Below are 9,967 nucleotides of genomic sequence, written 5' to 3' on the forward strand. Positions count from 1 at the left end.
CTGGGGCCTTCTGGGCCACATGGAGCCTTGACCGCCGCGGCCCCCTCCCTGGGAGAAGGTTCACCCCCAACCCCAGGCCAGGAGAGGATGTAGGTCCTCCCAGGCCCAGGCAGGATCCCGCACACAAGGAACCCAAGAGGGAAAGGGGAGGTGTGAGCTCATCCGCCCTCCGGAAGCCCGCAGACGCCCCCAGGCCAGAGCAGCCAGGAGCCGGAGACCTGACCTGACGGCCCCCCCCCGCCGACCCCGCGAGAGCAGGGCGCGCACCCCAGCTCCGCCTGCTCTGAAGTGGGCCTCTGCTGGCCCAGGGATGCCCAAATCAGAACTGGAGGCCAGGGTTTCCCTTGTGGCCCAATGGGTTAAGGCTCTGGCCTTGTCACTGCAGCAGCTCAGGGTGCTGCTCTGGCGCAGTTTCAGTCCCTGGCCTGGGAACATCTACGTGCCTCCGGTGCGACCCAAAACAATAATAATTAAAAAAAGGGAGTTCGTGTTGTGGCGCAGCAGACGCAAATCCAACTAGGAACCATGAGGTTGTGGGTTTGATCCCTGGCCTCGCACCGTGGGTTAAGGATCCGGCTTTGCCGTGAGCAGTGCTGTAGGTCGCAGACACGACTCGGATCCAGCATTGTTGTGGCTGTGGTGAAGGCTGGCGGCCACAGCTCTGATTGGACCCCGAGACTGGGAACCACCATACGCCACGGGCGCAGCCCTAAAAGGCAAAAAAAAAAAAAAAAAAAGAACTGGAGGCCAGAGGACAGCCCCCGCCCCCGCCCCCCCTCTCCCCTCCCAGCAGGGCTCCATTGTCACCAAGACAGTCTGGGCTTTGGGGACCCTGCCCCTGGGCTGGGTCACTTATCCGTGGGGAGCCCCAGAACCTACACCTGCATCCTTGCCCACCCCGCCTTTCCCCCATCCCATCACAGGTCACCTCCTGGCTGCCCCCTCTGTCCCCATCCTGCTTCTTGGACAGCCTGAGCGGAGCCTAGCCACCCCACCCCCACCCGGGGCCCCCAGCCCTCTATCACCTGAGGGCCCCAGGCCAGCTTGCACGACCCAGAACAGAAGCTGCGGGTTTGGCGGTGCCCTGGCCCCACCTGTCAGCTCAGTCTGTCCCACCCTCCCAAGCCCGGCAGATGGGAGGGACTCAAGGCCCACGGCGGTCGGGCAGGCGTGAGGAGCCGCTGCTTTCCGCCCCGGGGGCGTCACCGTCCAAGTCCCCAGGTTAGAGGAGACGGAACACCCCTCCTTGAGTCCTGGTGGTCTCAACGACCAAGAAGTCACAGACAAACAGAACAAGGCACCGAGAGGCCGGGTCACCTGCCTGGAGCCCCAGAGGGGGCAGGACCTGGGGTCAATGCAGTTCCTGTGCCCCCACGCGCCCCCCACCCCCACTCCACAGCGTCAAGCACGGAAGGGGGGGTGGGATGCTGCCACCCACCGGGGGCTGTGGAGGGTCCGAGCGGGGCACAGCGAGGAAGATCACACCGGGGGACTGGCCACCCAGCACCCGCTCTGCACCCAGCTGGGCGCCAGCCCGTGTCCCGGAAAACAAGGCCAGCTCTGTCTTGGGGACAGGCTTGTCTTGGTGGCCCTCCTCCGACCAGCACAGCTGAGTCCTCTCCTCCCCTCCCCGCCTCAGGCTCGGCCAGGAGGCAAGGGGGCTTCCTATACCCTCCTTTCTATTAACTTTCCCCCCCAAATTTTTTCTGCTTTTTTAGGGCCGCACCTGCAGCATATGGAGGTTCCCAGGCCAGGGGTCCACTTGGAGCTGTATCCGCCGGCCTACACCACAGCCATGGCAACACCAGATCCGAGCCGCATCCGCGACCTACACCACAGCTCATGGCAATGCAGACACGTAAGCCACTGAGTGAGCCAGGGATCCAACCTGCGTGCTCGTGGATACTCGTCAGAGTTGTTTCTGCTGGGCCGCAGCGGGAACTCCCCTAACTTTCCCAAAATGTTTGATTCGCCAGAAGGTTAATGCACAGAACGGCGTGGGGGGTAGATATTCTTCGCCCCGACAGCAAGCTGCTGAGAGCAGGGGAGAGGGGAGAGGTACACCTGTCACCTGGAGAAGGCGGAGCTTCTCCGCAGGTCAGCACAGTACTGAGAACAGCTCTCTTTGGGAAAACATAAGAAGGGTTCCTACTCACCACCCCCCTAAAGTGACCGACTTGCTGGAGTCGCAGACAGTGTGGGAGGAAAAATGATGGAGATGCCAGAACCCGTGGGAAATGCCTTTGTGATAAAATTGATGAGAGGAGCTCCTGCTGGGGCGCACAGGGATGGTGACGGCTCCGTAGCACCAGGAGGCAGGTGCCGTCTCCAGCCCAGCCCAGTGGGCTAAAGGACCCAGCATCCCCGCAGCTGCGGTGTAGGTCGTCACTGCGGGTCGGATCGGATCCCTGGCCTGGGAACTCCCCATGGCACGGGGCAGCTGAAGAAGAAAAAAGAAAGAAAAATGGAGGAGGAACTGAAGTTCCCTTGGGTGCAGTGGGTTTAGGATCCACCACGGTGACTCGGGCTACTGCTGCGGTGCCGGATGGATCCCTGGCCAGGAACTTCCACGTGCCGTGGGCAAGCTTCGAAATGAGTGATGAGTGGCTGAGACGGACCTGGTCGGAGGGAAAGGCGTGTGCTCCCCAGCGGGCGCTCAAACGGCCCGAGGGTTCTGCAGCGATTTCAGGACCGGGGGACAAAGACCGGATACGGTAACCGGGGCCCCCCTCGTTGCTCGTAGGACATTCTGAGCGTTTGGGGGCTCCGGCCAGGAACCGGGGACAAAGATCAAGCTCATGCTGACGGTAAGTCACCGACTCACACTCGATGACACGGCTTTCTCCCCTCGACGGACGCTTGCGTTGCGTGCGTGCTTTTGCTGCTGTGACTCATGCCATGAACACGGGTGTGTCTCAAGGCTTTGCTTTCGGGTCTTTCAGGGACGGTGGACGGAAAGTAAAAACGGCATGGGGATTGCTAAGGCGGGCTCTGAAGTGCAGCCGGGAGACCACTGCGGAGGCGCGTCTTGTGCGCGTCTCAGCCGACCGACCTCACTTTTCGCCCTAGCGCGGGCGTCCAGCACAGCGGCCAGAAACTCGGGACTCTTCCTGGCCCCTGATCCTGACGGCCCTGTGACGGCCTCTCTGCTCGTCTGACCCCTTCCCTAAGATAACTCGTGATTCCCTAAGGACAAATATTTTCTGACTCACGTCACCCTCCCCAGACGACTTTACAACCTCTTGGCTTTGGTCTTTATCAACCTCTGGCTCTTCCTCCTCCTTCTGCTTTGCCGGAATCTGGAATCTGCGTCTCCTGAGCTGCAACCCTTAAGACTCCAGATAAACTCTCTTTTCTTATTCACAGCATCTTGCATTGTTTTTGTTTGTTTGTTTTGGAAGTTTTTTTTTTTTTTCTTTGGCCTCATCCCTAGCAAGAGGACGTTCCCAGGCCAGGAATGGAACTCATACCACCTCAGCTACAGTGACACCACCAGACCTTTTTTTTGTTTGCTTTTTAGGGCCACACCCACAGCTTGTGGAGGTTCCCAGGCTAGGGGTTGAATCGGAGCTACAGCTGCCGGCCTGCACCACAGCCACCAAGCAAGGCCACAGATTGAACCTGCATCCTCATGGACACTAGTGGGGTTCTTTTTTTTTCTCTCTTTTTTTAAATTTTTTTTTGTCTTTTTAGGGCCACACCTGTGGTTTATGGAGGTTCCCAGCCTAGGAGTTGAATTGGAGCTGCAGCTGCCGGCCTCCACCACAGCCACAGCCACAGCCACGCAGGATCCAAGTCACATCGCAACCTACACCACAGTTCATGGCAATGCTGGATCCTTAACCCACTGAGCGAGGCCAGGGATTGAACCTGTGTCCTCATGGGTGATAGGTGGATTCATTTCCTCTGAGCCATGACAGGAACTCCTAGTTTTACATTTTGATGTGGTTCCATGTATGGTATTTTTCGTTTATTGCCTGCTTCTGGTGTCGTATCCGAGACATCCCGGTGCTTCTGGATTCCTGACCCATAGGAACAGAGAAAAGGCTTGCTGTGCAAAGGCCACCGTGCTCTAGGATAATTGCTTAGGCGGTCACAGACGACTAAGCCACGGCTCCCTGCCGTGGCTGTTCCTCCTGCCCATGGCAGTGGTGGCTTAAAGCGCCAGCCTCAGCCTTTCACCTGTCTTTGCTCTCCGGACTCCCTAACACCTGACCCAAGACCTGCCCTTCCCAGCCTCACCCAATGTGCCCACACCCCTCCTCCCCCAGAGCAGCTCCTTTCCCCATTGCGGTTAAATGGCCCCGCCACACACGCCCAGAGGAGCTGGAGGAAAGGGGGGCTGGCGGTAACCGCAGCCACACCCACGAGGGCCACACCGCTCTGGCCACACCCACCCCTCCTCCCCCACTGCCCAACCCCTCGACCGCTGGACTTGCCTCCTGCGACATCCCTGAAGACACCAAGTGGTCAGCAGAGCCTCCCCGCGAGCCACCTGGGGGCTGCCCACTGCCCATCTGTGCCCAGGCTCCCGTCCTCCCTCCCCACACCCCTGACGCCCTGTCTGGTGAAAGAAGCCACCATTGCACAAGTGCCCTGGATCCCAACGCTTCCCCCTCCCCAGCACCCCTCCCAAAGCCTTGCAAGTGGACCCTGGTTCCCCCCGCTCCACTGCAGCTGGGTCTGGCAAGGTCAGCACAGAGGTGCCAGCAGGAGGCCACACCCCAGGCCCTGGAGTGCCCCTCCCCCACCTGGGGCATCCAGCTCCAGAAGCTGCCCCCAGAGCCAGCAAAACTGTCCTTCCCACCTCCCCACTCCTGGGTGGTCCCTCCTGCTGCCTGGCTTCAGATGCCCCCACCCAGTGCCTCTCACTTGCTTCCCCAGGGAGTTCCCATTGTGGCTCAGCACTAATGAACCCAACTAGTATCCATGAGGTTGCCGGTTCGATCCCTGGCCTTGCTCCATTGGTTAAGGATCTTGTGTTGCTGTGAGCTGTGCTATAGGTCACAGACGTGGCTTATATCTGGCGTCCCTGTGGCTGTGGCAAATATAGCTCCAGTTTGACCACTAGCCTTTGAACTTCCGTATGCCGCAGGTGTGGCTGTGAAAAGGAAAAGCAAACAAAAAAAAACCCACAAAAAACTTTGCTTCTCCAGGCCAACCTGCACCTTGAGCTCAAGACCCCCAAACCCCCTGCTGCTTCACTTTCGGCACCAAGACACCCCAAAGCAGACTCCTGCCCCCCACCACGCTCGACCCCAACCGTCCGTGTGACTCCAGTGCTGGCCTTCCTGGCTCCTCGCTCTGCCCACTCTGTGCCTGGGCCATCATAGCCACCCTCTGGTCACTGTCCCTGCCCCCAGGCAGGCAGCAGCCCCTTGCCTTACCCCACAGGCTGTTCTCCACACAGCACCCAGAGGATCCTTTAAAACCTAAGTCGGTAAAAAAAAGGAAAGGTGGGAGCTCCCGTCGCGGCGCAGCAGAAACGAATCCAAGGTCACTGAGATGAGGTCACACTGGACCAGGGCCCTGACTCCACACATGGGAGTCCTTATAAAGGGGGCGCTTTGGACATGGACTCAGGAAGAAGGCCGCTGGGCATGAAGGTGGTGAGCCTGCAGGCCGAGGAAGGCCAGAGAAGGCCAGCTTCTCCCAGGGCGAGGAATCGGGGGTTCTCCCTCCGTCTTCGAAGGAACCGATACTGACAGGGGGCCTTCTGATGCCTCGGCCGTCTCGACTTGCGGCCTCCAGACCTGCGAGCGGTGATCTCGGCTGTGCCAGCCGCCTGGCACCCGGTGCTCGGCTCAGCGACCCCCGCAGACCAACTCACGCCCTCAGGCCACCAGCGTGGCTGCAGCAGCCCCAGCCTGGTGAGGGGACCTGCGTGGGACACAGGGTCAGACCCTGCAGGACACCCTCGTCCACGCCAGAGACGGGGCTTCTCACCGGCTCTGTTCCCTGATGGATCTTCCGTGCTCGGGACAGGTTTGGCCCATGATCCTGTCACACTGAAGGGGTGACTAATTTCTCCCTGCTCAGGAGCTCAGGCCAGGTGGACCCAAGTTTCTGCAGCTTGCAGTCAAAAGCATTCTAACTTTTATAGGAGAACAACTTTACGGGGGAAGTTTAAAGACTCTACTGAAAAGAGAACAGATGAATGGAAAGTTATACCATATTCAGGGATGTACAACCTAAAAATTAACCCAAATTAGCGCGTGAATTTTGATAACCCACCCCCGCCGACTCCAGAAAGACGATGGTGCGTGAAACCCACCAAGATGACTGTAAAACTCAAATGCAAGAGTGAGGGTTCAGAGCAAACTCTGGTTCAAAAGGAGACGCGCACCCCGATGTTCACCGCAGGACTGTTCGCAACAGCCATGGCAGGGAAGCAGCCTAAACGTCCACGAACAGAGGCGTGGGTAAAGAGGATGTGGCACACACATACCATGGACGAGCACTCGGCCATAAAAGGATGCACTGATGCCATCTGCAGCAGCACGGAGGGACCAGGGATGTCACATTCATGAAGCGATTCAGACAAAGACCAATGCTGGGATTCCCGCCGTGGCGCAGCGGGAAGGGTGGCCTCTCTGGAGCACCGGCACGCAGGTTTGACCCGTGACCTGGCACAGCGGGCGAAGGATCTGCCCTGACCACCGCTGTGATGTGGGTCACAACTGTGGCTTGGATCTGATCCCTGGCCGGGGACCTCCATGGGCCACAGGGTGGCCACAAAGAAAAAAGAGACCCATGGCACTTATCCGTGGTATCTAATAAAAATGATACAAAAGAACTTATTTAAAAGACGGAAACATGGGAGTTCCCGTTGTGGCGCAGCAAAAACGAATCCGACTAGGAACGATGAGGTTGTGGGTTCGATCCCTGGCCTCGCTCAGTGGGTTAAGGATCTGGCGTTGCCATGAGCTGTGGTGCAGGTCGCACACACGGCTCGGAACCCCCACTGCTGTGGCTGTGGTGTAGGCCAGCAGCTGTAGCTCCCATTCCACTCCTAGCCTGGGAACCTCTACATGCCACGGGTGCAGCCCTAAAAAGGAAAAAAAAAAAGAAGGAGAAAGAAAACCATGGGAGGTCCCGTTGTGGTTCAGCACGTTAAGAACCCGACTACTATCCATGAGAACTCAGGTTTGATCCCTGGCCTCGCTCAGTGGGTTAGGAGCTGGTGTTGCCTTGACCCATGGTGTAGGTTGCAGATGTGGTTCGGATTCAACCCCTTGTCTGGAAACCTTAATTTGCTACAGCCGCTGCCAAAACAAAAAACAAAAAAACCAAACCAAACACCTAAGTCCTAACCCATCCTCTCTTCCAAACTCTCTAGCTCCAGCACAGGTCTCTGTGGAGGCTGGAGGCCCCTGCCGTCTGCAGACCTCAGCTTCTTACAGTTCCTATGGCAGGTGGGGACTCCTGCCTCGGGGCCCCTGCACTGGCTGTGTCCTGACCACAGCGCCCTGCCTGGTCTCCTCCAGACCCTGGCGTCTGCCCAAAGGCCAGCTTCTCCAGGAGGACTTCCTGGCAACCCAGTGCACACAGACCCACGGCCTCTGTCCCACGTGCTCCTAGTTGCGTCTCCCTTGTTTCCTGCCTCTGTCTTTGCCTCCACGCATCTGGCCTGGTTCCCAGTGGATGGCCGGTGGGCCTAGCTGGACACAGGACAGCCCTGGAGCCCATCAGATGCCGGGCTGCGTGGATGCAGTGAGGCCGGACCTACCCAGGGCAGCCACCTGCCCGGCAAACCAGTCTGACCCTCAGCCAGTCCCCAAGGTCAGCGGGCTGGGAACCTGGGGGGGGTCCCCTGGGGGTCTCCCTTGTCTTCCACTTCCTGGGCTGCCCAGGTCAGGGTCTCGGGCACCCTGGGAAGACAGGAGCCCACCTGGAAGGGTCAGAACTGGCCCCCAGCCCCGAGAGCCTGTGTCCCAGCCCTACCCTGCTCCCCCACAGCTCACTCCTTCTGTGACCCTGAGGCTTTACCGGGATCTGTGCTGGACCCCCACGGCCAGAGTCTGGGTTTGCATTAGCGCCTCCTCAAGGCTCCAGAGGCCCCTTCCTGAGGCGCACCAGCACCCTGAGATCCCAGAGTTGGGGAGACACCAGGCATCACTCCCCACCGTCTTCCGGTTACCCGCCCCTGCCCCAGCAACAGGCCCGGGAGGCCCTCGGCCAGCACCACCGGCCCTCTCAGGGGGAGCTCGGGGCAAGCAGGTGGGAAGCAGGGCCAGTTCCCTGAGACGGATCCCGGTGACGGGCAGTGTCGGGTGGGGGTCCGAGGGGTTAACGGCAAAGCTGATAACCAAAATTTAAGACACAATTGAAACAAAAGAAAAAAAGAAAGACAAACATTCTCATGACCAGCAGCAGCGCAGTTCCCGTTGCAGCCGCACAGCTCAGGTGGGACTCAAATCCAGCCAAGACCCAGATCCGGACTTGACGCACTGCCATTTTTTCTTGGCCACGGCAGCGGCCTGATGTGGGATCTCAGTTCCCAGAATCAGATGGGACTTGGGCCGCAGCTGTACAAGCAGCTAGTCCCCCCCAGACCACCAGGGACTCCTGTGAACCCAGTGTCTGTTTTGGTTTTGCTCTTGTTTTTTGCCTGCACCTGCAGCATGTGGCAGTTCCGGAGCCAGGGATCAAACCGAGCACAGCAGGGGCCCAAGCTGAGCCACCAGGGAACTCCAAGGACCCACTGTCTTTCGGTTGAAATTGCTCGCCGGGCCTCAGCACTTGCTGGAGTCCAGCTTATTTATGTCACAGAAGGAGTTCAGAGAGAGGGAATGTGACAGGTCAGAAGTAGATTTACGGTGAGAAATACCGCCCAGACAGCGCGTGGGCCATCTCAGGGGGTGAGCGGCCCCCCAGACTATGAGGTGGTGAGGTTTATTTTTCTTTTTAGGGCCAAACCTGTGGCATATGGACGTTCCCAGGCTGGGGGTCGCATTGGAACTGCACCTGCAGGCCAAGCCCCAGCCACAGCAAAGCCGGATCCAAGCTGCATCTGTGACCTACACCACAGCTGGCCGGAACGTCAGAGGGGTGGGGAGTTTTGATGAGCTGGGTAACTTCATAGGCTAACAAGTGGGAGGAGGAGGCCAACTCTTCTGTAGAAGAGGCAGGGATTTCCAGGAACTGGGCCGCCGCCCGCGTTTTGGCCTTTACCACCGGCCTGGAACTGTGCGGGTGCCTGCGGGCGTCTCAGCTAGCGAAGCACGATGACCGTCCCCTGAGGCAGCGGGTCCCTGGAAGGCGGTTCTTCCGCCACCTTGGACCTGGTTGGTTGTAACCAGTTCGTCAGAGCCTCAAGGACGGTGCCACCCCCCCCCCCCGCCCGCCCGCCTGCCCTCTTGTTTCGCTAGGACTGATTTTGTCCTTAATTCCCTGGGGACACCTTCTGTCAATGAAAAATGAATCAGCAGATCTAAGAAAGAAATGGAACATTTGATTTGAACCAAATTGAGGATTATAACCCAGAAACACCCCCTCAGAAGCCAGCTCCAAGAACTGTTGTGCCCACTAGCCATCAAGGCGTATGCTTAAATGCGTTTTTTGAGCAGGGCTGGACATGAAATGACGTAGTGTGGACAGTTGACACAGTCCAGCTCTTGGGGTCCTCGGGGCCCTTTATTCTCACAAGAAGGAATGCTCTTATGAAAGGGTTGTCCGGCTGACACTGGACGGCTGCTCGTTGCGGCTGAGCAGACATTTCTGCCCGTGGGGAAGGTCGGTCCGTGCATGATTCAGATACACAGTGCACAGCGGGGAGAGGGGAGGAGAAAGGGCAAAAAAAATTTTTTTAATTTTTACAGCTGCACCTACGGCATATGGAAGTTCCAGGGCCAGGCACTGAACTGGAACCACGCCTGCGACCTACACTGCAGCCGAAGCAACACCAGATCCCACTCTGCGGCCTGGGGATTGAACCCTCACCTCCGCAGCAACCAGGGCCACGGCC

The sequence above is a fragment of the Sus scrofa genome, chromosome 2, assembly GCF_000003025.6.
Source record: "Sus scrofa isolate TJ Tabasco breed Duroc chromosome 2, Sscrofa11.1, whole genome shotgun sequence".
In the NCBI taxonomy this organism is placed as follows: Eukaryota; Metazoa; Chordata; class Mammalia; order Artiodactyla; family Suidae; genus Sus; species Sus scrofa.